Consider the following 26,471-nt stretch of genomic DNA (forward strand, 5'->3'; position numbering starts at 1 on the left):
ATCCTGGCTGATCTGGGTGGGGTCAGTCTAATCACATGGATCCTTAAAAGATCCAAAGGGGAGTTTGACTGCAGAGGGGAGTGTCGGGAGGATGCAGCCTGAGAAAGGCGAGGCTGGCCTTGGCTGATGCTGAAGACATGGGGACCACGAGGCAAGGAGCACAGGCAGCGTGTAGAATCTGGAAAAGGCTTCTCCCTCGCGTTTCCAGAAGGAGCACAGCCCTGCTAACACCTTGACTTTTGCTGAGTCCCATTTCAAAGGACTTCTGACTTGCCAAACTGTGAGACAATAACTGTGTCTTGCTTTCAGCCCCTACATTTGTGGCAGTTCATTAGAGCAGCCAGAGGAAACCATGTGAGGTGGTGTGATGTATCAGCTTGGCAGGGCTGTCGTACCCAGTGACCGAAGCAAACACCAATCGAGGCGTTGCCCTAAAGGTTTTTTGTAGACATGGCTAGGCCATCTGCAATCCGTTGACTTAGGTGTGTGGAAGGGCCTTATCCAATCAATTAAAAGGCCTTAAGAGCAAAAACTGAGGTTTCCCAGGAAAGAAGGAATTCTGCCTCGAGAATGCATCAACTCCCATCTGAGCTTCCAATCCACCTTTTAGATATGGGACTTCCCAGCCTGACAACAGCATAAAGCAGTTCCTTAAGAGAACTCTCTCAATAGATACACACACAGATTTATTACATGTATGTAATATTGTGCATATATGATATATGTGATATCATCTATATGAGATACATAGATATATACATGGTTATATATAAAACTGCTCTTGGTTCTGTGTCTCTGGAGAACTGGCAGGTATAGGTGGCTCCCAGTGTTTTTGGCTATTGTGGACCTGCTGTGAATGTTGTGGTGGCCACACAAATGTGTTTCTGCTCATTTTACCTCCAGGGCAAGTAGCCCCATGGTTCAGAGCATTAGTATCCTGGATTCGGGTCTCTCAGCTCCCACCCTGCCCTCCCTCCACGAAAGCTGCCTCCCTGGCCTCCTGCAAGGGGAAACCACTTCCCAGACACCCTCTGGGACAAGGCCAGATACATGAACCTGTGTCCGCTGAGGTTCTCCCTTGGGCTCTTCGTCCCCTTTTCCTAGGACCTCTGGTCTGTCTTTCTCCCTCCCACAGGCTCCCAGGGTGTCCTCACTTCTGTGTCTCCCCTGCACATCCTCTCTCGAGTCCAGATCCCGCTGCCTCTCTTCCTCTCTCATTCAGCCTGCCTCCTCTCTCTATCTCCCTCTCTTCCACATCCCCTGGAGTCTGTCTGCCCCAAGGTCCCTTTCTGCCAACTCTTCCCCCCACCACCTGCCTTCTCTCTGCTTCATGAATCTTGTCTAATGGCTTACTGGAGCCAAGACTGGCACCATCAGACTGAGCATGTGATGGGGGGAATGGTGACAGAGTGATGCCCCCAGATGCTCCAGGGCCATTTAGGAGTGGGGGTGGAGCTTTGGCCAATGGGGAGGAGCCAGGGGGCAGGCTGGGCCAGTGACTATCTAAGGAGGCCAAGGTGAACGTGATGTGTTGAGTCCCCAGGGATCCCCACTTAGGAAGGTCTTCCTGGGACCCAGAGCCGGTCCTGCCCACTCCAGGCACACTCCCCGTTCTGCGTGCGCATTCCTAGGTGCCACACTCAGGGTGGGTGACTGTGCTCTGTCCCTTGCAGAGTTTAGCCCTCGGCCAGCACCTCCCCGAGTGCAGGGCCACCTCGGGAATGAGCAGTGTCCCAGGTCACCCTGGACCTCGCTCTACAAGACACAAAGGTGCCGCCTTGGCCAAGTCCTCCACGGGGAGAAAACGTCCCCACGACAGCCAGGGAAGCTTGAGCAAGGCTACTTGAGGCTCAGTTTATCATTGTTCTTTTTAGTCACTCAGTTGTGTCTGACTCTCTGTGACCCCATGGACTGTAGCAAGTCAGACTTCCCTGTCCTTCACCATCTCCTGGAGTTTGCTCAGACTCATGTCCATTGATGCCATCCTACCATCTCATCCTCTGTTGCCCCCTTCTCCTCCTGCCCTTTATCATTCCCAGCATCAGGATCTTTTTCAGTGAGTCGGCTCTTGGCATCAGGTGGCCAAAGTGTTGGAGCTTCAGCTTCAGTATCAGTCCTTCCAATGAATATTTAGGGTTAATTTCCTTTAGGATTGACTGGTTCAGTTTACCCATCTATTAAATGGGACTGAAGGTGATGCAGGGGGCACTGCTAAGCGCACAAGGAGACTGCTTGGGAGGGTGTCCCGCAGTGCCGGGCATTCCGTGAAGGTCCATGAAGCCCAGCCAGCCTTGTTACCTGGGGGTGGAGTGAGTATCCTTGCGTGTTTCAACTGCACAGGCCTCTTTCTCTCTCTTTAGTGGGGAGTTGATAAAATCAGAGCTGGAAGCCACAGGACATCAAAAGCAACATTTGCACAGTGCTTTGGAAGGAATAAAGCCCTTTTCATAGGTGATCGCGCTTAATGTTCTTAACTGCTTGGGCGGGGGGAAGGGAATTATTCTTCTCATTTTGCAGAGAAGACTCAAGTTCAAAGACATGTAACGTGCGCCTGAGGGCACTCAGCTCTGAGCTGGGATGCAGCAGGATTCCAACCCAGGGCAGTCTGATTCCAGAAGGCTCTCTTTCCCCTCACTGGCTGCCTCTGGGAGGGGCAGGCACAGACTCCAACCGGCAACACAAACCTGTTTCAACATCAGTGCAGCTGCACGCTGTTGCTGGTGTGCAAAGCGTCCCTCCTTAATTATCCTGCTTGATCATGACACAGCTTGCAGCGCAGGCGGGAGACCTTAGCCCCACTTTACAGACAAGAAAAGCACAGCCTGGAGAGATGGAATCTCCCGCCCACAGATGACACAGAGCCGTCTGTGTCCAAGCTCAGGGCTTCAGGTATGTGACCGTGGGCACATCTCTTCACTGCTCCCAGCCTCAGTTACCCAACTAATCCTGTCTCCGAAGGCTCTAGTGAGAATTAAATGACACAAGGATGCAGAGAGCCTGGCATCGTCACAGTACCTGCTGGGTCCTCTATGCCTCAACATTTTCTTTCTTTGAGAAATTCTGACATGAGCTTCTGAAGGCAGCAGGAGCTCTGGAGTGCTGCCTGAGAGGATGAAAGAAAATGCAGATATACACGAGTGTCTACAGTGTATATGTCAGAGGGTTTAATGGTGGCAAGACACCACGGCTGACCACATGGAACTTACACCGCAGTGCAGAAGACAGAAAATAAGAAATCCACGAGTTCCTCCAATGATTCCATGTTTTAATCAGTGGGATGAAGGTAGAAAGAGAAAACACAGGGAGGGACTGCTTCTCTGGTCAGGGAAGGTCTTTGAGGAGCAGAACTCTGAGTCAGGGTCCTGAAACAGGTAAGGGTTGGCCATGCAGAGCTAGGGAGAAGATGGTTCCGAGTTAAGAGGGCAGGATGTGCAAAGGCCCTGGGGCAGGAATGGATTTGAGTGTTGTAGGCTGGAAGGAAGAGCATTATGGCTGGGACCTAGTGACAGATGAGAGAGAGGTTCAAGCCAAGGCTGGGGAGGTTGGCAGGGATCTAACTATAAGGATCTGGTCATGGATTTGGACTTTTAAGTTGAATAAGAAGCAGTAGATAAGGTTTTAAGCAAGGAGGGACATGGTATAATTTTGACTTTAAGAAGTAAGCAGTTTACAAACTCATAAACATTTCTCCCTGGAGAAGGAAATGGCAACCCACTCCAGTATTCTTGCCTGAAAAATCCCATGGACAGAGGAGCCTGGTGGTTCATGGGGTCGCAAAGAGTCAGACATAGCTGCATGACTAAGCACAAGCAGTTCTAGCTGAAAGGATCTCTAAATAGGATCTAGTCCATCCGTCTATAGTACGGTGGGGAACCTGAGGCCCTGGAGGTGAGAAGTTGGTGGGCAACGTCATACAGCATTTGGAGGCAGAAGCAACCCTGGAACGCAGGACCCCAGACTCCAGCTTCAGTTCTCTTTCCTTTGAAAGGTCAGCAGAAGCCCCAGCCCAGGAACAACCTCTGTCTCCTTCAAGGAGGAGCCCAGCACAGTCCTGGCCCAATAGCCTGCAGGATCATGCTAGCATCGGTGCTTTCCCAGGTCAAACCAGTGGCTGTCCGTTTTCCATGACGACCTCTATTCCACGGCCACCATCTCTAGATCCCTCGACACCGAAGAAACACACATGGGCCAAGTTTGAATTTTAAACCACACCCTCGCTGTAGTAATTGCAATTCTGCCTGAACGTACTTGACCCCATGCAAAGAGACATCTGCTAGCAATTCTGGGAATGCAGTTAGCATTTTTGCTCTGTGATGCTCAGAGCATTTCACGTGCATGACCATGTTTCTCCCTCTTGGAGGGGAGTCCTGGCAGCACAACCCTCTCTTTTTTGCAGATGGGGTGATGAGGCCAGGAGTGGCCAGCTGACTTACACAGAGTCAGGGAGGGAGAGCGAGCCAGAGAAGGGGCCTCTCTCAGCAAGTGAAAGGGAAGAGAAAGAATAAAATGAACATACCACCTTCAGATTCTATCATCAGACTCTAAGAATCATTCTCCAGGCTCTGAGAATCATAAAGTGATAGAGCTGACATGCCTCAGAGATGGCTGGGTCCAGTGAATCCTCAGGTTATTTATTTATTTGGCTGCACTAGGTCTTCCTTGCGGCATGTGGGATCTATCTGTGCTGCGGTATGCAGGGTCTTTTGTTACAGCATGAGAGATCTAGTTCCCTGACCAGGGATCGAACCCCACATTGGGCTCCCTGCATTGGGAGTGTGGAGTCTAAGCCACTGGATCACCAGGGAAGTTCAATCTTATGGGAATTTTAAAAAAAAATCCTTTTAGGGATAATACATATACAGTAAAATACATCCATCTCCCGTACACAGCTCAGTGATTCTCTTAGGGACCGAGTAACAACCATGCAGACCAAGCTAGAGGTGAAGCCTGGCCATGCAGAACTGGGGAGACGAGGGCTCCGGTTTGAGATGGCAAGATGTGCAACAGCCCGGGGGCAGGAATGGATTTGAGTGGGGAAGGATGGAGCGAAGAGAGTCATATGGCCTCGTGACAGATGAGGGAGAGGCTCAAGCCAAGGCCAGGGAGGTTGGCAGGCACCCATCCCACCAGCCCAGAGGCGATCCTGTGTCCCATCCCCGGTGACACGCCTCTTTCCTCACCACCCGCCCCCCCTTACCCCCAAGTACCTACTGTTCTGGCTTCAGTCACCATCAGGCTGTTGTTCTTGTTCTTGAACTTCATGTAAATGGAATCATACAGCTTGAGTTCCTCCAGGCCTGGATTCTTTTGCTCAACACAGTGATTTTATGATCCTTCCATGTTGTTACACATGACAGTAGTTCTTTTTTTTCGCTGTTGTGTAATATTCCATCACACACACACACATACACACAAATATATGCTTCCTTGGTGGCTCATCGGTAAAAGAATCTGCCTGCAATGTGGGAGATGAGGGTTCAATCCCTGTGTTGGGAAGACCCCCTGGAGAAGGAAATGGCAACCCACTCCAGTATTCTTGCCTGGGAAATCCCATGGACAGAGGAGCCTGGTGGGCTACAGTCCATGGGGTCATAAAGAGTTGGACACAACTTAGCAACTAAGCTACCACCACCATACATATGAAATGACTTACCACAGCACTTATATATATATATATATATATATATATATGTATGTATGTATGTATATATATAACAACTGATTCATCTATTTTTCTGTGTGGGCATCAAGTTATATCCCATTTGGGGGTGCTTATAAAGAGAGCTGCAACAAATATTCTGTGATCCAGGTCATTTTGTGGGCACATGCAGGCTTTTCTCTTGGGTGTATAACCAGGAGTGGAAATAATGAATTGTCATGGGTTTGATTTTAATAGACAGTACCAAAGAGGATGGTTGTGCCATGTGAAGCTCCTGCCACCTGTGTGTGACTGTTCTAGTCTCTCCATCTCCTCACCCATGCTTGATGTCATCCCTCTGTTCAATTTTAGTCAACTGGTGGGCCAGTATCTCAGTGCCACGATGAGATACTGTGGTTTTTATTTGCATTTCTCTGGTGAGTAATGATGCTGAGCACCTTTTCATATACTTATCAGCTATGTGAATATCTTCTTTGGGGATGATCTTTTCAAGTCTTTCACCCAATTTCAACTGGGTTATTTTCTTATTGATTTGTAGGCATTCTTTACATGTTCTGGATACAAGTCCTCTGTCATACGTATGTATAATAAATACAGCTTTCAGTCTGCATTTTTTGTTTGTTTGTTTGTTTTTTTTAACTCTCTAAATGGTGTCTGGGGATAGTTTGAGAAGGAAGAGAATAAATACTATGGAGAGCTTCTGTTGTGATCATCCAGGGGCTCTGCACGTCTGTCTCAACTTTGCTGATGTTCATCACCATTCAGGGAGGTGAATATCGTCACCCCATCTCTTCAGGCCCCCACATCACCTGACAATAAGGGATTTAAGGAACTGGCCCGCCATCTCAGAGTTGGCAAGTGCCTGGGCTGAACTTCTCTGGTCCCAAGCTGCCTCTTTCTGTTTTGAGTGTCAATTGGAGAGGTAGTGGTCCCCTCCACCTCCCACCCCCCACCCCCATCCTTAGCCTGTCTTGCCATCAACAGCCAAGTGGAGAGAAAGATCAAGGAGGTGCATATCTCTTTGCCTTTCCTGGAGTGAGGGCTTTCTAATTTGGCTGCCTTGTTTTATTTGAAGTGAATTTCTTGGCATCTTTAACTAAATTCACATTCCATTGCAGATTCACAAGAGCTTCCAAAAGCATCTTGAAAAGGTTGGCACGGCCTGGTGTTTGGGATTATTCTTAATGCCAATACCTTAAATGTATATAATTCGTTTAGTTTAGAAAGTGCTTCCATGATGAATGTCTTATTGCATATTCATTAGTTAAGCCAGTGAAATAAGCAGGGCAACAGTCATTAACGAGCTCACGTTCAGAGGCCAGAACTGATTTGTCCTGATCTGCAGAAGCTGGGGCTGGAGATACCTCGGGAAACAAAACATCAGGACTCAGTCGGGGTCTGGCTGTTCCCAGGAGCCCCAGGCATTCAGCAGAAACAGCCGACTCCGGGTGTGTGCATGCTGGGCCAGCGCGGCCGGGAGGAAATGGAGTTGCATTTATTATAAACTGTGAACCAAGACAGCCTTCCTGCCCAGCGGGAGGACAGGTAGGGAAGTGCCTGCTTGTCTGGGAGTTTTCTGTCTCTCACCTGGCATTCCACAATTGTTTGAGGAGTTCTGCTGGGAGCAGGGCCTGTGCCAGGGAAGCAGAGATGAGTCAGCAGGTTCGAGTCATTTCGCAGCGAACCCAGCCCTGTTAACAAGTACCATTGATTGAGCGCTCTCTGCCTGCCAAGCCCAGAGTGAACTCCGTGGGCATTCATGTCCTCTAACCCTCACCAGGACCTGTGAGTGTGATGACCCCCTCAGGCTGTGGGGGAGCCAGGGAGAGGCCTGTACACTGCCAACCCTGCAGGAGGCAGGAGGCAAGGCTGACCCAAACAGGGCACAGGGCCTCCAAGGACAGAAATCAGGAAGGCTTCATGGAGGTGGTGACTTTTAACTAAGGCCCTTGAAGAAAGGGTAGGATTTTGAGTGCAGAAATAGGAACAGGGGGCCGTGCTAGCTGAGGCAACAACAGAGGCAAAGGCCAGAGATGGGACAGCAAGTTCAGGCAGCTGAGGGTGGTGGTCAAGGGCATGCCCTGCAGTCAGCAAGACCCAAGAGTGAGCCTTGGCTCCCCATACACCTGTTCTTTGATCTTCAGTGAATTGTATCACCTTCCCCCTCCTCAGTCTCCCTCAGCTTTTAAAAAAAAATTGAGGTGAGGGAATTCCCTGGCAGTCCTGTGATTAGGACTCAGCGTTTTCACTGCGGGTTTAATCTCTGGTTGGGGAATTAAGATCCTGCAAGCCACACAGCACGGCCAAAAATAATAATAATAATTGCAACTTCATTTCATTAAAGAAAATTGAGGTGAAATTCACATGACATAAAATTAACCATTTTAAATTAACAGTCCAGTGACATTTAGTCCAGTGTTATGCAATCACTGCTTTTATCTAGTTCCAGAACCTTTCCTTCACCCAAAAGAAAACCCCAGACACATCAAGGGTGCCTCCCTGCAGCCTATGGCAACCACTAATTTGCTTTCTGTGTATATAGACTGACCTATTCTAGAAATCTTATATAAATGGAACCATACAACACACAGCCTTTTGTACCTGACTTCTTTCACTTAGCATAATGTTTTGGAGGTTTATCCATACTATAGCATGTATTGGTACTTCCTTTTTCTGAGAGAATAATATTCCATTGAATGGATCTATTACATTCCTATGTTTATCCATGTAAATATCGATGACATTTGGGGTGTTTGCACCTTTTGACTCCTATGAACAGTGCCGCTGTCAGCATTTGGGTACAGTGTCTGTTTAGTCCTGTCTTCAGTTCTCTGGGGCACAGACCCAGGAATGGAATTGCTGGGTCATAAGGTGGCACAATGGTAAAGAGTCTTTTGCCAATGCAAGAGATGTAGGTTCAATCCCTGCGTCAGGAAGATCCTCTGGAGGAGGGAATGGCAATCCAGTATTCTTGCCTGGAGAATTCCATGGACAGAGGAGCCTGGTAGGCCCAAGTCCATGGGGTCTTTAAGAGTCGGACACAACTGAGCAACGGAGCTTGCATGCACACACATGGTAATTTTATGTTGAGCTTGTTGATGGATACTGCAAAATGATGGATACCACATCATTTTGAACCTCAGTTTCTGCATCTGTAGAAGGGATGATAATGACAGCTTTCCCATACAAGGTGGATGGAACAGGGTTTTTGAGGATTAAATGAAGTCCAGCGCCCAGGGTAGCCAGGGCTCAGGGTGCACTGGGAGAGCTCCTGTTGCAGAGGGCTGAAGGGTGTGGGCGGGAAGGATGAGGGGCTGGGCTCAGCTGCGTCCCCGGGCGGTGGGCTGACTGAGGCATTCTGCCCTTTCCTCTCCAAGACGGGGCAGAGTGTGCAGGTGGCTGGTGCTCTGGGAACCAGAGCCTTGTCCTGCTCTTGGATCCAAGGAGGCTAGCCTGCCCTGGCCCCACTGCAGCGCCCTCACTCAGGGGCCTGGCTGTCGGATTCATGCTGGGGCCTGGGGGCGGGCGAGCCACCACTGCCTGCAAGGGTAATTTCCCCCCGTTTGCCTCCTGCCCCCTCACCGCTTCACTCCTTTCAGAGCCTGATGTGGAGGTGTTCAGGCTTGGCCAGCAGCAGGGGCTCAGAAACCGAATTAACAGGTAACAATTCCCATTTTCTGCCTGTCACCCGCCTGGCTGAGCTGCAAGATCTGTGACATAACAAGAATTGGGGGAAGGGTGGGGAGGAGCCTGATGTGTGGGAATCATTTGAGAGGGAGAGCCCCCCAGGCTTGTGATGGGGGAAGGGTCCAGGATGGCACCAGGGAAGCAGTCACTGGTGACCCACACTCCCACTGGCTACCGTCCTTGAGCTGCCTGTCCCAGGAGGTGGCAGAAGGGAATAGCCAGCTATTCATGCATCCCTGGGTCATCCCCCAGGGATGACCCTAACCACTTGGAATCCCTGCCCTCCATCTCAGTTGTATTCAGGCCCCCTTTGTGAGTGGGAGGCAAGCCCTGGGGTCCAGCAATCAGGCAGAACTGAGGTCAAATCCAAGTGCAGCCACGTAGGAGTTGCCAGTGACCCTCGGCAAATGATAACCTCTCTGAGCCTCAGCTCCATCTATCAAGTAGGAGCTAACGAAACTTCTTGGCTGGGTTGTTGCTGGTGTTGAGTGATACCAGGAGGAACAGGGTCGCCCAGCGTGTCTGAAGCTCTTGATGCTCAGTCCAGTGGGGGAGCAGTAGTCGTGGTTGAAGGGACCGTGTCATGATCCGCCTGTGTCTCAGGTCTGACTCCCGCTGGGTGCAGACTCCCAAGACGGCAGGAGCCGTGTCTATCTCCTTTGTGACTTAGGTTGGGTTGTCTAAAAGCAGAACATGAACAGGGACAGTTGTGTAAGTGAATTACTGAGGGAGGATACTCAGGACCAGGGAGAGAAGCAGGATAAGGCAGAGAAGAAGTTAAGCAGGGACGGGGTTCAAGAGCTTTCTAGCCTCAGCTGGACCCCAGGGGAGCTCCGGGGCGTGAATGACATTGAGTTTGTGGCCAGCACACTCTGTCAGGGGCAATGGGCTATGCCTCGGCATGGGGACAGGGCTGTAGCTTCCTAGGCATCACTGGGTGATGTGGACCCAAACAGCCAGAGCCAGCAGTGCCCCCAGAGAAGGGGCACATGGAGACTTTTGCATCCATCATGGCTGTGGCCAAAGGAGGGGTGTGCCCTCTAGGGGGCTTCCCCAGTGGCTTAGCCATAAAGAATTCACCTTCAATGCAGGAGATCTAGGTTCCATCCCTGGGTCGAGCAGATCCCCTGGAGGAGAGCATGGCAACCCACTCCAGTGTTCACACCCTCCAGGGAAGGACGCCCACACCTGCAATCCCTTACTCTGGAATTAGAAAACACCGGCTGTGGTGCCTGGCAGACTTAGGTGTGAAGCCCCGTTCTACCACCTACTGGAATCACCCACCTCTCTGGGTCTCCATTTAGAGACCCCTCCATGGGCTTCCCAGGTGGTGCTAGTGGTAAAGAATCCACCTGCCAAAGCAGCAGATGCAAGAGACACAGGTTCGATCCCTGGGTTGGGAAGATACCCTGGAGGAGGAAATGGCAACCCACTCCCGTATTCTTGCCATGGGAAGATCCCACGGACAGAGGAGCCTGGCGGGCTACAGTCCATGGGGTCACAGAGTTGGACACAACTGAGCATCTGAGCGCAGTACCCCATAGGGTCCACAGGAGGACATCAGATGCTATGTGGACAGCGGCTCCATCGTAGCCCCCAAGTACCTGTTGGGCAGGTGGCGTCAGGCTTCCTGCTCTCTCCATCTGCGTGGAGGCTCTCACCATCCCAGGACCAGTCTCTCCTGCCTGGCCCCGCCTGGCGCTCCTTCCCTCCCCCAGACGGGAGGTGGACTAGTGATCTCTAGTAACCCCTGTCCCCAGGGCCAGGAGTGGGGAAGGCCATTGTTCTCAGCTCCCTTCCTCCAGGAATGAGAAACACAGCTGGAGCTTTCAGCATCAGGGTCAACCAAGGACTGGGATTTCCCCAGAGGTGTTTGTCCCCAGATGATTGAGGAATTCTCATTGGTATTTAACAATACATGGAGATATTCCCCTCATGAATAAAAAGGACACGTTTCAGGGGAGGTTAGAAGCCCTAATGGTGGGTTCCTTTCTCCAGAGCTCTGAGAAGTGGCCACTGTTTGTCCAGAAAACTGATGTTTAGAACAGAACCGTGTTTGCAAGTGGCCAAGGTGTCATAAGGCAAGCCCCCCTTCAGGGTGGGCCTACCAGGGGTCTGGGAGGGCTGTACTCCCTCCTGTGAGGACCAGCCACTTCTCAGAGTCCCTGCTGACCTGAGGACGGCACAGAGCAGTGAGGGAGCTGTAGCTGGGATTTCCCCCAGATGTGATGTGGCTGGAGCTGTAATTGTAATACTAACAAAAGCTCCCACTTACTGAGGCTAAGTTGGCCCAGACGCTATGCTGGGCAATCTCCTTGTGTCTTCTTCTTTAACTTTATGAATAAGAAATGTCATTGAACCCATTTTACAGGTGAGGAAACTGAGGCTTCGAGGGGTTCACATAAGGTTTCCAGTCTCATAATGAACCATGGGCTCAGCCTTTGAATTTAGCCTCACCCCCCACCCCCAGTGAAGCTGTAAGAGCCCTGGGTTATTGACTCTGTCGGCACCTGGCTGGCTTTCTCCCAGGTACAGGGCATGTCATCCCCGGGACTCTGAAGCCTCAGGGACTTCAGATTCTTCCTCATCTCACTTTTGCCCATCTGCGGGCACTTGGCCCCCTTCCATTCACTTGAGCATTGAAGATCATTGTAGCAGTGGTTAAGAGCCTGCCTGCCAGTGCAGGAAACGTAAGAGACATGATTCAGTCCCTGGGTCAGGAAGATCCCCTGGAGGAGGAAATGGCAACCCACTCCAGGATTCTTGCCTTGAGAACCCCATGGACGGAGGAGCCTGGCAGACCACAGTCCCTGGGGTCAAAAAGAGTCGGACACGACTGACCTGACTTAGTGCACACATCTGATTTTGTAGAGGAGAAAACAGAAGCCCAGGGCACACAGCAGGGCTGTCCCAGAGCTGAGACGAGAACAAAGGTTTCTGCCTTCTGGTCAGCATTCTTGATGTTTTTGACCTTATTGCTTTAATCCAACGCCAGAGTTTGCCTTGGGTGTTGGCGTGTGCGTGTACTTGTATGCGTTTGTGTGTGCGTGTCTGTATGTGTATGTGTGAGTGAAGAGCCAGAGTGGGTCGGGAGAGGGAGGGGGCCCAGGAGGCCCACGGGGCGAGGAAGAAGGCCTCCCTGCTCAGCCACCTTCATGTGACAGCTGAGCCTGGGCCAGCAGTGAGCCCGGCTGGCCCTAAGTGAGGACAACTGCACCCTGGCTTTGCAGCCCCTCCCTACATCTACCTGGAGGGTCATGTTTCCTGTCTGTCATCTGGGCTAGTACTGCGTCCGTGGAGGTTGGTGGCCAGAGCACTGGCCCTGTGGCCTTGCCCTGTGGCTGAGCAGGGAGCTTTATATAAACTCCAGGCAAGAGAAATATTCGATCCGATGTGCCCTGGAAGCGTTCCCATCAGTTTCCCGGCAGGGGGGGCTTCAGACCTCCAAAGAACAAGGCTTGAACTTCAGACAAAGAAGGAAAACCCTGGACCTGAAGTGGCCCCCATCAGCCTCTCTGTGAATTCTGTTTGGCTCCCCACTAGCCCAGGCTTTGCCAGCCGTGACCACAGGCTCCTTGGCCTCTCCCCTTTCAAGTCTCCGCCAGAGAACAGCCGAGAGGCTGCTCCTTCCACCTGTCATGCCAGGGAAGGCCCCTGAGCCACTGCCTGGGCTGTGCCATCTGCGTTTCCTCCTTTTCGCCTTCTCCTTGGACTGGAGCCCACTCATCTGGGAGCTATCGCCCACTCCTTCATCGGTGCTGCTATCCGTCCCATCTAGCGCCTGGGGATGGCCAGCAATTTGAGCCTTTGGAGGTACAGCAATGAGTAACCTTAAGATGAAGGTTTGAAGCACTTCCCAGCCTCTGCCCGCTCCCAGCTCCCTGTAAACTACATCTGCCACGTGACCTCTGCCCTCCCGCAGCACCTAACACAGAGATTTCTACAGTCGGCACTCAGGGAGTCTTTGCTGAATGAATAAATGAATGACAAATATCACTTTCCTGCCTTCTGTTGTAATGATTCTCCACCCACAGGAACTTCTCCACCCATAGGTCTAGAACTACATGCCAAGTTCTGCTTTAGACACTGAGTTTCTATATGTTCCCAGGGTATACTATTCTTACTGTGGTTTAATCGCTAAGTCGTGTCTGATTCTTGTGACCCCCATGGACTACTGCAGCCCACCAGGCTCCTCTGTCCATGGAATTTTCCAGTCAGGCATACCGGAGTGGATTGCCATTTCCTTCTCCAGGGGATCTTCCTGACCCAGGGATTGAACTTGGGTTTTCTGCATTGCAGGCAGATCCTTTACCATCTGAGCTACCAGGGAAACCCCATTATTCTTACTAATAATAACAAAATAACTAACACTGTCTGGCTCGTCCCCTGTGCCAAACAGTGTGATCAGAGTGAGCATGACCTTCTCACAAGAATGCTGTTGGTGGGAGCTATTATTAGCCTCACTTTACAGCTAATAACTGAGGCTAACCCTTGGACAGCAAGGAGATCAAACCAGTCAATCCTAAAGGAAATCAATTCTGAATAGTCATCAGAAGGCCTGATGCTGAAGCTCCAATAATTTGACCACCTAATGTGATGAGCCGACTCTTTGGAAAAGACCCTGATACTGGGAAAGATTGAGGGCAGGAAGAGAAGGGAACAGCAGAGGATGAGTTCGTTGGATGGCATCACTGACTCAATGGACACAAGTTTGAGCAAACTCTGGGAGATGGTGAAGGACAGGGAGGCCTGGCGTGCTGCAGTCCATGGAGTTGCAAAGAGTTGGACACGACTTAGCAACTGAGCAACAACTGAGGTTAATAGCTAAGAGAAGTTCAGGGACTTTCCCAAAGTCACATAGCTAGTCAGAGGTAGAGACAGGACTCTACAAATGGTCTGACTCCAGAGCCCAGTGTTTTACGTTTATCAAGTAAGTGAATGACTCACCATTCCTGATGTTTTTGTAACTGAAGAAGTTGAGTCACATGAGAAGTAGCTCCGTTGGCCCTGTCTGTGCAAAGAAAGGTGTGTGTGATGCACACACAGGCACACCACCACCACCCCTTGGCTCTCTCCAGGGTGTTCCATCTGCTCTGGATTTGTCACTGTGTCCCTTACACTCCCCTCTCGAGCAGACCACACAGTGGCCCCTGCATCCGAGGTTCCTGATATAGTCTCTTTGCTCAGCTGGACTTGTGGTTACTGTGCCTGAAAATATGGATTTCTATTTTTATTTTTTTATTTATGGATGTGGTTGGTTTTATTTGCTTCGGGGTTTTTGTTTGCTTGTTTTTACTTTTCGGCCATGCTGCGTGGCAAGCAGCATCTTAGTTTCCCAACCAGGGATTGAACCCGTGCCCCCTGTGGTGGAAGCGCAGAGTCTTAACCTTTGGGTCTCCAGAGAAGTCCTGAATCCTTCTTAAATGCAGCTGGTTTGAAGATTTTTATGGGGGGTGGGGACAGGGTAGGGGAAATAACCAGTGAGGAATAAACCCAAATTCCAAGATAAACCTAAGTCCATGGAGATATGCAGGCTCATAAAATGCTCTGGGGCTTCCCAGCTTGATGGGTGTGAATGCCTGTCAAATCTTGCAAGACATTCATTCCTTCATTCATCCTCAAAAGCTTAGGTGCTCATGCAGCCAAGCAATGATGGAGTTTGGAGCATTGGTGATCATCCAGCGAGGGCAGGTGGCATAGGCAATAGTGAGTTACAGACGGTTGTTGAGCAGGAGAGTGGCATGGTCCAAGCTCTGCTCCCTGAGGACCCGTCTCCCTGCCCACTGGAGGATGGAATAGGCGGAGGGCAGCAGGGAGATGGTGTGGAGGCTGATGGCCGTGGACCAGCAGAGAAAGGATGAAGGCTTGGATTCGGGAAGTGGGGCCCATGGAGGTGGCCGGCAGAGGGGAGAGGGCAAGGTAGGAAGTTTCCTGGTAGGCGGGACCAAGCTCTAAGTGAGGCATAGAGAGTGGAATCCTAAAGCCTGAATGTTTGAGAGACTGTCTGATTGGGAGGATTCCTGGAGAAGCCATTTCTGGGTAAATAATAGTGATGTGTTAGTAGTTCAGTCGTGTCTGACTCTTTGTGACCCCATGGATTATAGGCCGCCCGGTTCCTCTGTCCATGGAATTCTCCAGGCAAGAATACTGGAGTGGTTGGCCGGTCCCTTCTCCAGGGGATATTCCCAACTCAGGGCTTGAACCCTTGTCTCCTGCATTGCAGGTGGATTGTTTACCATCTGAGCCACCAGGGAAGCCCAAATAATAACAGTATAGTTATAATAGATATTACTGGAGCCTGACTCTGTGCCAGACTCTGTACTTTATGTTTTCTATCATATGCAATACAAGACCCCTCTGAAGTAACAACTGTTCTGTTTCCATCTTGCACATGGGGGAACTGAGGCATGGTTAACTCAACAGAGGTGACACAGTGAGGAACTGATAGAGCTGAGATTCGGCTCTAGGCAGCTGCCTGCAGAGCGCCCCCAGGTAACCCCTGCCGGCCACTGCCTCTCCATCCACAGGCCAGTGGGAGGCCGGCTTCGTTTCAGCAAAGGACATGGATTTCCAAGCTTGAGAGCTGAGCAGAGAGGACCAGGACGAGTGCTGCTGCTGCTGCTAAGTCGCTTCAGTCGTGTCCGACTCTGCGACCCCATAGACGGCAGCCCACCAGGCTCCTCTGTCCCTGGGATTCTCCAGGCAAGAACACTGGAGAAGGTTGCCATTTCCTTCTCCAATGCATGCATGCATGCTAAGTCGCTTCACTCATGTCCGACTCTGTGCGACCTCATGGACAGCAGTCCACCAGGCTCCTCTGCCCACAGGATTCTCTAGGCAAGAGTACTGGGTTGTCATTTCCTTCTCCACAGGACGAATGAGGATCACATTAAACCCAGTGTCCGTGCAGAAGCAGCACAGCAGGGAGGAGGCCGGCAGCCTGCCTGGGCTCTTTGCTCTGCCTGGTGGGGACATCAGCCCAGAATATTAATGAGAGGGCAGGGTAGGAAGGAAAAGGAAGGAGAGAAGAAAAATCGCTGCCCATCATACCTGTCCTTTGGCGAGGCCGGCTAATTATCAAACCCTCGGCAATAAAATATTTCATTTTGGTGTAATTGCAAAGTAATTATGTGGTATGGGTTGTGTATTAATCGTGTTGATTAATAACACTCAGGTAGTAATTAAACATCTGCTTCATAATCAAGTGTGGGCTGAAGCTTAACATACATGCGTGCACGCATGCGTGCCTGGGCCACAGGCAGAGCTCCTTCGTCCCTGTGGGTGTGTGTGTGTGAGAGAGAGAGAAAGAGAGAGAGCCTGGCTGAGTTAAGCAACCCCTCCCCTCCCCACCATACAATAGGCCTTTGTGCCCCCTGCTCACTGGAACACGGGGAGGAACCAACCTGGGCCTGGGCCATGCCAACCTGCAGCCACTCTCAGAACAGAACCCCAGGCCCCCGTGTGCCCCTCCTGGCTGAGCGGCCTGGCTGGCAGGATGGGCACAGGGACTCAGGGTTCCACACACAGCAAGGTGCTAGAGGGTCTTAGGACACCCTTTGCTATCAGTATTGGATGAGTTGGGCTTTTGAGGGTCCTTTCTTGGGCAGATTACTTTTCTCCAGAGCGAGGAGAAAGTTCTTATTACAGGATCCACCAGGACTAAGGCCCAGGTAACAGCCCTGCACACCCATCTGATCTGATCGTCCCAGACGACGCAGGGACCAGGGCGGGACGCTGATCCGGGTGCCTGGAGCCTGGGGTTCTAGGCTGGATCCTCCTACCACCAGCTGCTGTGCGATCTTGGGCAACTGGTTCTCCTCCGTCCCTCCGGTTCCAGGTCTGTAAGACAAAGGACACTGAGCTTACATGTCTCCAGGGGCCTTTCCAGATCTGCTCTACTTGGATTCTAATTTGGTTTGTACTAATTAGGAATCAGAGACAATTTAAATTCAATACATATGATCCTTAGTGGGTAAACAATTGGAAATAACTCTTTCCTTTATGACTTCTCAAAGGCTCACTCATGAGCAATGAGAACCCAAGCTAAAATCAATAGCTTTTATGTTTAAGGCAGAGAAATTGCAGATTCCTTGAGCTGCTGGGCATTACAATTCATTCTTGTATTTTAAAATTTTATGTTTATGTTTATGGACTGCCATTAGGTAATATGGATCCGTCCTGAAGGTTGATTTTTTTCATTAACTTAACTCATTTTACTTATTAGTTCACATTTATAGCTTGGGTTTAATAAGCACATGGCACAAAAGCCATAAAACAGCCCTTTTCTTTAGCAATATTTTAAAATCAGGACTCTTCTCTGAGTCATCCCACATTTATTTGCTCATAATTTGCTTCTCCTGTGATTTGAGGCCCAACACTGCCAATTCCAGCCACTCCTTTGACCTTGAACTTCAGTGTCTTCATTTGTAATAGGGGAAGGTCACCACTAATTTAAAAAAGCAATAAATGCTTACCTTTTATAAAGCAAGCATACAACAATCACTTAGTTTGTTCAGAATACCTCTTACAGATTATCTGGTTGAATTCCCCATCTCTTTATTTTTTTCAGTTTAGAGGGGAGGCAACTGAGGTCCAGCGAGGTAAACTGACGTGCCTGAGAGAATGCATGAGGACAGTGACAGAGCTGGGACCAAACCCAACATGTCCTAATCCAATCATCATCTCCCCCACACACTCCTTTGTCACCTCCCCACAACCTGCCAGTTTCAACATCCCCCCCACTTTCCCCATCCCTCCAGCAACCCCTTCATCCACCTCCAGCCCCACCATCAGCCCTGCCCATCCTCCCTCCATCCTCTCCTTGACTGTTTCCCCTTGCCTGGTCTCCTAGCCATTGTCAACCTCCTAAGGCACGTTTCTGCTCTATGACCTTCAGTGGCTCCCCTTTGCCTTTGAATAGAGTTCATCGTCCTTGGTCCTGCACTCAAGGACCTTCATCATCCAGCCCCTTCCTATCTCATTTCTCATTCTACCCCTGTGGGCAGCCTTGCCTCTGGTCCTGAGTACCCACTGCCCACTTGAGCACCACCCTGCCTTTGCTCACTCTGGCCATTTTGCCACAGTGCCCTCATCTCCATGCATTCAAATCTGCCTGCTCCTCCAGGAAGCCTTCCCTGGGGTCCAAGCAGGAAGGGGCCCCTCCTTCCTCTGAACTGAAAGCAAAGTGATGAGCCCCCCGAAGCCACCTTGAACTATGGAGACCTGGGCGTGGTCACTCTTCCCTGTAACAGGAGCTCTTTTGAAAGGCAGAGTTGGTACCTCACCTGGCACCCCCAGAGTCCCAGTACATAGTAGGTGCTCCATTAATGCTCACCATTAATGCTCCTGTCCCTTGAGGTCTCCAGGAAATAGAAAGCCTTGTGTCCTCTCACTCAGGGCCAGCCCAGTGCAAATTTGGCTAGAGAGTTTGTCCAAGTTCTATCAGCTTCCAGCAGCTCTGCTTCCCTCTGTTTCTGCGTGCTTCCTTCTGTCTGTTCAGAGGCATTCCTTCTTGGTCAGTGACTTGAACATGCAACCATGAAACCTCTCTCCACCTGTCGAAACTTCCCCATCTTGGGCCCCAGTTGCTCAGCTTACTGCTGCAAGAATAGCCCTCTGGTTTCTGACAAGTGAAATCCAGCCATGACCTTAACAGTGAACCATGGCGAAGAACAGTAGACACGGAGGGGCCGAGCCCTGCTCCGTATCCAAGCCTGAAGACCCTCTGCTTTATGGGTGGGGAGACTGAGGCCCAGGGGAGGAACAGAGGGACTTAACATAAAGGACTTGGCTGGATTCCCAGTCGTTGCTCCCTCGGGAACTCTCTGCTACTTCCTGGGTTGCCTCAGCCACTAGATTTCGAACCACAGCCCTCTCTGTGGGCACGGAACTTCATGGTTTGCAAGCCTTTTCCCTTAGGCGGTCATCTTAGCAGCTCAGTGAGGGGGTCCCTGAGGCTCAGAGAGGCAGGTTGCAGCTGTGATCACATAGCCAGTGGCTAGTGGCTGGAGTCCAGGTCTGGCTGGTCCCCAGTGGGTGCAAGGTGCCACTCACCTGCTGGCTTCCCCGCTCCCTGGCAGCAGCCCCAGATGTCTACCAGGCTCTGTCTGCTGGATCTGTCCCTGGCTGGGGCAGGCAACCCCAGGGGCCATGGAGGAGACTGAGTCAAGAAAGAGGCCAAGGGCAGGACATGCCAGCCTCCTGGGCAGCAGTCAGAGGAGCATGGGATCCGGGGATAAGTGATGCGGGCCAGGCCGCATGGCAGGATGCGTGAGCACAGGCCCAACTCGTAGCCAGCAGAGCAGGGCTTCGGGGGCCACCATGGGATGGCCCGGGCCCTCTGCCTGCCCACTCCCCAGCCCCAGTGGTCATCCAGGATTTCTGGGCCCCGGCTTCAGGCAGCAACTTCATTCAGCAGTGACCAACCCTCATTTACAATGTCTACACGTTCACACACGCAACTCCCCCTACTCCTTGCATGTGTTATAAGACACAAAGACTCCTGAATTTCTCTAGTGCTCCTTCTATTTTAAACAGTCTAGACAGCAGCATCCCACAGCAGTCAAGAGCTTCTGCCCTTAAATCAACTCTGGAGTTCAAATGCAATTGGTGATGTTTTAACAACCCTGTGTCTCTGCTCATTATTTAACCTCTCTGAGCCTCAGTTTCTCCTCAATAAATTGGGAAAGCTAGCACTGTTAGAATTAAAGGGGAACTTGTGTGGAAAGCACTGACCACAGGACTCTTCCATCTCATTTTCCAACCTCCTCATGGCCAGCCTTCACTCCAAGTCCTTCTCCCTCTGCTGTGTCTCCCCATGCCTTTGCTCACCCAGCACCCTGCCCACAGCTCCCTGCTTTCATCTCCACACACACACACATCTGCCCCCTCCTTCAGGAAGCCTTAATGTGCCTGCTGGTGTCATCACTGCCAGCATCATAAGGGCATTAGAAGAGGAGGAGCCTCGGGCTTCCACGGTGGTCCAGGGTTTGAGACTCTGAGCTTCCACTGCAGGGGACACGGGTTTGATCCCTGGTCAAGGAATTAAGATTCCGCAAGCATGCAGCACAGACAAAAAAAGAGAGAAGGAAACGTACGTTGGCATCTCTGCCTGTGAGTTGGTTGAGGTGGGGGTGGTGGTGGTTAGAGCTGACTTGGAGAGATTGTCGGGACTGGTGGTAAGTCTGACACCCCCTTTCACAACTAGAGAAGCTAAGACCCCCATGTAGGGGAGGATGTGCCTGAGTGCTCAGGGCAAGTTAGTTCCATGTTGGGGCTGGAACCCAGAACGCCTGCCTGTGGATCCAAAGGGTCCAATGCTGCCACCTCCTCCTGGGAGAGAGGACGCCCCCCCACCACTGCCATGTTAATTGAGGGGGTGGTCTACTTCTCTCAGCAGATTTGAGGGAGCTGGGCTGGGATGGAAACGAGAGGGTGGAGGTTGAGTGTCCCGCCTTTGAGCTGCTTCATCAGCTGGGGGAGGGGGTGGAGGCCCAGAGAGGCCAAGACACATCCATCATCTGGATGGGGGTTGAAGCAGGGACCACAGGCGGCCGTGGTGAAGCTGGAAAAAGTCACAGCTGCAGAGAGGCAGCCAGAACAGTCTCCACTGTCACCTCTTTCCTGAAGCCATTCATTTAGTTCTTCATCATACCCTTATTGGAAAAAGCTGAGAACGCCACCCCTCCTGGGGAATTCGCCCCCCACCCTCCGCCCCTCCCCAGTTCTCATGTGCCGTCTGGTGACATTAGCTCACCAGCTTGCAGAGTGCTAATGACATTTGCATTTTGCTGGCTGGTGAAATGTGGGCTGGGGTGTGGGGAGCCCGTGGGTAGGTGGGGAGTTGCAGCCAGCAGGGAGAGGCAGGTACGCTGGGCTGTGAAGGGAGAGATGGGGATGGACAGTGGGAGCTGAGAACATGAATCAGGGGTAACATCAAGAGTTTTTTTGTCTAAAGACTTGCCAAGGGCGCAAGGCACCTCCCAAGTCCAACGCTCTGACTCTCACAGACCCTGCTCTGGGTCGCCTCCCTAGCTTTTTGGAGTGATGGCTATGAGCCAAATGCTCTGCCGTGGCCCCACAGACTTGGGAGAGTCGTTTTCACTCTCTGCAATCCTTCAAGAGAGATGCTACTTGTTTTCTTGTTCTGCAGACCAGGAGACTGATGCTCTGAAAGGATGCCTGCTTCCCCCAGGGTCTCTCACTCCTGGAAAGAGGTTGCCCTGACATGTGATGGAAGTCCATTTGCCTGCAAGCCCATGCTCCCAGCCACCATGGGCACTACCTCCTATAGCTTGTCTAGGCTTGGACGCAGCCAGAGAACCACTCTCCATTCAGGCCTGTGAGCAGCATTCATCTGTCAGACCAGGAGCAGAGCCTGTGCCCAGGCTGCTCCAGGGGTGCCCGTCTGATGACCACAAGGGAGGGCGTGGCCCGGGAGAGAGCACCCAGCCACGGGTTAGGCGAAACTGCGGTTTCGACTTCACTCTGCCACCAACTTGCTCTGTGACTTTGGGCAAGTCGTTGCCCCTCTCTGGGTGGGGGTGGTCTCTTCATTGCTAAAACGAGGCCATTAGTCTGGCTGGATGGAGCATCCCAGGAGTGTATTTTCACACGAGTGAAAAAACTCTCTCCGCCAATGCGCGTGAACTCGCAGTTTCCTCCCACTCACTCAGACATATAAAATGATGTTTCACATCAAAGCAAATCGGGAGACATTCATCAAGCCTCCCGTTCTGCCAAGGGTGCTGTGCTAGACACAGTGGGTGTGATGCTTGCGTATTTATATCCAGGACGGACACACACAGGCGTATGCATATCTTTGTGTCTTGGACTTGTTTGCAGGCAAGTTCAGCCAGGACCTAGAGGGTGGCTCCCCCCACAATCCTGAGACCCAGGCCCAGGCTCCCGCCCGCCAGCTGCCCTTTGCACTCTCTCCTCCGGGCCCAGAGTGCATTTTAAACAAACAGACCTTGGGCAGTGTGAGCTGATGGGGTCCCCCACTAGCAGTCGTGACCGGTTCTGCTTGTGTCTCACAGGTGGGCATCTCCGTGACAGCCGGGGCTTGCAGAGACCAGACCTTCCGAAACTGTCATCAAAGCAACGTGAACCCTTTGCATCTGAACTCCTAAAAACGTTGGGCACAATCTTTTTCCAGACTTCTCAACACCGGCTACCCAGGTAAGGGAGCTCGGGGTGTTCAGCACGGGGTTTTATGCAGCTTTTGCTGCTGCTAACAGCAGCCGTCAGAGGACACCCTAATCATTCTTTATCACCATGTGTTGTTGTATTCCCTTCATTAGCAGGAGAGCCCAGTGGCTAAGGCTTTAAAGTCGAACAGAGTTGGGTTCCAATCCTGAATCACCAGTTACTAGCTGTGTGACCTTGGGCAGGTTTCTCAATCTTTCTGTGACTCTGCTTCCTCCTCAGTCAAATGAGGAAGCAACAGCACCCCTCTCTTGGGTTTGTGGTGAAGATAAAATGAAATAATATATGAAAAGCCCTTAGAACAGGACATGTACTAAGCTTAGAACGCAGTAAGCGTTAGCTGTTACTAATAGCACCACTGTACTTGTGACAATCTGTAATTAACTCATCCTCATGTTGAGTCCTTGTCTGTCTCCTGCAATAGAATATGGACTCCAGAGGGACAGGGTTTTGTCTGTCTCATTCTTAGTTGAACCCCCAGATCCCAGCAGAGTAAGAAAGTGAAAGTGAAGTCGCTCAGTCATGTCCGACTCTCTGCGACGCCATGGACTGTAGCCTACCAGGCTCCTCCATCCATGGCATTTCCCAGGCAAGAGTACTGGAGTGGGTTGCCATTTCCTTCTCCAGGGGATCTTCTCAACCCAGGGATTGAACCCAGGTCTCCTGCCCTGCGGGCAGACGCTTTACAGCCTGAGCCATCAGGGAAGCCAGCAGAATAAACTGGCTGTTATTTGCTGAATGAATGAATGAGTGAATGAAGCTGTTTTACCTATATTATGCAGAATCCTCAGGACAATTCTTGAGGGTCCTTGCACTTATAAGGATAATCACTTGGTTGTATGTGATAAAAATGCAAACTAAATTTCCTTAAGCAAGAGACAGGTTGATTTTTCTCTCAGGAAATTTCTAAGCTAAAGGGATCCTTTGACACAAAAACGTTAGGGACCCAAGTTCCTTTTGTGCTGTGGTTGTACCCATCGCTTGTCTACATGACCCACGACGGCCCGTGACCGTCTCTCCATTCGGGTTGGCAAGAAGGAAGAAATCAGAAAAGGAGAGGGTGCCCCTTCCTTTAAGAGGTGCACACGTCACTTCCTCTCCGCTCCCATTGGCCAGAGTAGAGTCCTGCGGCACAATTAGCTGCAAGGGAGGCTGGGAGTTAGAGTCTTTATTCTGGGGGATTATCTGCCCAATTATAATTCTATTAAAAAGAAAGGAGGGGCAATGGATACTAAGGGACCCTCTGCCTTGCCATTGATATGATCCCCCCTTTTTTTCATCCTCCATGCCTTCTTCCTCACCCTCAGAAACCAGTGATCCTTTTACTGCCTTCTTTTCTTTGTGCTGTTTCCAGAATATCATATAATGGAATCATATAGTAGGTATTGTTATCAGACTGGATCCTTTCACTTCATAATATGCATTCCTCCATGTCTTTTCATGACTTGATGGCTCATTCATTTTCACCACTGAATAATATTCCACAGAAGGTACCACAGTTCGTTTATCCATTCATCTGTTGAAAGAAATTTTGGTTATTTCCAGTTTGGGGTGATTATGAATAAAACTAGTATAAACATTCATGTGCAGGTTTTTGTGTGGACATAAGTTCTCAGTCAGCTGGGTAACTATGTAGGAGCATGACTGCTGAACTGTACGGTTAGAGTACATCTCGCTGTTTAAGGAAATGCCAAGCTGTCTTCCAAAGTGGCTGTTTCACTTCGCATCCCCACCAGCAACAAGCGAGAGTTCCTTTTGCGCCGTCTCATCACCACCAACTGGTGCTGCCAGTTTTGTAGGTTTTTGTCCTTCTGTCAGGTATTTGGTGCTATGATCCCCACTTAAAGTTGAGGATCCTGCAACAGAGAGAGCAGCTTGCCCAAGATGACACAGCGGGTAAAAGATCGAGGAACTTTCCCTACCTGCTTGACAACTGAGCCCAGTCATACCCCACTGCCTCTACCCTCCGCAGGTCTCTTTGAGGCATAGGCCAAAGCCATGGGGTGACTCTTCCCACCCCAAGCTCAGGAGGGCCCTCATTCACTGTGTGGTGTCTTGTTTCTCGAGGCAAAACTGAAGTTCAGTGAACAGAACAACGAGGGATGGCGGCAGAGTGAATGGATTTGAGTCCAGGTTGGAGGGGTCTCATTAGATTAGCCCAATGAGACCCCTAGGTGGGGCAGGGGACACAGGGTGGTGGGGTGGGGTGGGGCGATGAGTGAAGTATTAGCTTCTCAGTCATTTCCGACTCCCTGCAACTCCATGGTCTAGAGCCCGCACAGGCGCCTCTGTCCATGGAACTCTCCAGACAAGAATACTGGAGTGGGTTGCCATTTCCTTCTCCAGGGGACCTTCCCGACCAAGAGATTGAACCCAGGTGTGCTGCGTTACTAGACAGGTTCTTTACCGTCTGAACCACCAGGGAAGCCAGGCAAAGCCTGAACTGAGCTCAGATGCTGCATCATTTGGGAGCCAACACTCATTTCAAACCTGATAAAGCAAGAAGATATGCAACATATTAATTTTGTTTGTTTGTTCTGTTTTCCAATATCATGGCAATCTGGGACCTGTTTATTGGTGTCCAAGGTTCAAGAGATGCCCAGGTCTGTGCCTTCTGCTTCCTTCCTTGTGGGATTCAGTCCCTAGTAAGCACTCCCCACGTGGCAGTAGGGCAGCGGCCAGCAGCTCCAGGCTGACATCCTGTTCACTGCAAACCCAATGAAAGGAGAGCTTGTATTTCCCAGGAGTAATTAGAGCCCAGGTTGGAGGGATCTCAGTAGATCAGCCAAAACACAACCCTAGGTGGGGCCAGACAACTGCGAAGCCTGGGGTACGGGTGAGCCCCAGAGGCTGCTGGCTTGTGCCCAGTCCTTGGGTCTGAGGGGAAGGCTAGAGCTGCTGCCCAGGTCAGAAGAACCAGTGACGGGCCAGAAGTGAAGGTTGGCTGCAGGGAACACCGAAAGTCCCAGAGTCGAAGCTTATTGGCTAGTCTTGGGTCACATGACCACCTCTGACCAATCACTGAAGGAGAGGATGTGCTCATTGACCAGACTAGGCCAGTGTTGCATGGTCTGTGTTTGGAGGGGGCTGTGTGTGTGCGCGTGCTGTGGGTGGGAGGATTCAGCCTGAAAGTGAGAGGGCTGGTACCCCAAAGGGGAAACCCGGGTGCTATTTTCAGAAGAAGGAGGAAGGGATGCTGGGCAGACACAACAGGTACTCCCTACTGGTGCCGTGGCAGGGGGTGGGGGCTGCTTTGTCCTAAACGGGCCCTTCCTGTGGCTTGCAGCACCCGGGTAGCCTCTTTCTGACAGATGCGTTCCGTTTCAGTGGATCTGGTATCTGAAAGCCTCACACACACACACTCTGCAGGTGTCGCTTCACTTTCTGAAAGTATTGTCCAGAAAGCAAGGGCTTCCTAAATTGAGTCCTTGTGTTCCCTATTTCAGCTACCACTTGAAAGTGAAAGTCGCTCAGTTGTGTCCGACTCTTTGCGACCCCATGAACTATATACAGTCCATAGAATTCTCCAGGCCAGAATACTGGAGTGGGTAGCCTTTCCTTTCTCCAGGGCTTCTTCCCAACCCAGGGTTCAAACCCAGGACTCCTGCATTGCAGGTGAATTCTTGACCAGCTGGGTCACAACAGCTACCGCTTACCTGGAGGCTTTGGGTTGCCCTTCCCTTGCTGGGAGGGCCTTTTGCTTTCTTTTCGCCGCCCCCACTCGCTCATCTCTGGGGAAAGTTTCTTGAGCCACTTTACCATTTGCGTGTGTGCGTGCTAAGTCGCTTCCATCGTGTCTGACTCTGTGTGACCCCATGGACTGTAGCCTGCCAGGCTCCTGTGTCCATGGGATTCTCCAGCCAGAATATTGGACTGGGTTGCTGTGCCCTCCTCCAGGGGATCTTCCCAACCCAGGGAT

General features: G+C 51.1%; 1 protein-coding gene across 1 annotated transcript in view; it reads left to right on the top strand.

Moving 5' to 3' along the window:
• TSPAN18 (tetraspanin 18) overlaps nucleotides 1–26,471 on the top strand; it is a 200,409-nt gene that overhangs the window by 110,052 nt on the left and 63,886 nt on the right. The window contains exon 3 of the mRNA XM_061152269.1: nucleotides 22,384–22,525. The gene's annotated coding sequence lies outside the window, so the exon portion shown is untranslated. The remainder of the gene's footprint in view (nucleotides 1–22,383; nucleotides 22,526–26,471) is intronic.

The sequence above is a fragment of the Dama dama genome, chromosome 1 (assembly GCF_033118175.1).
Source record: "Dama dama isolate Ldn47 chromosome 1, ASM3311817v1, whole genome shotgun sequence".
NCBI lineage: Eukaryota > Metazoa > Chordata > Mammalia > Artiodactyla > Cervidae > Dama > Dama dama.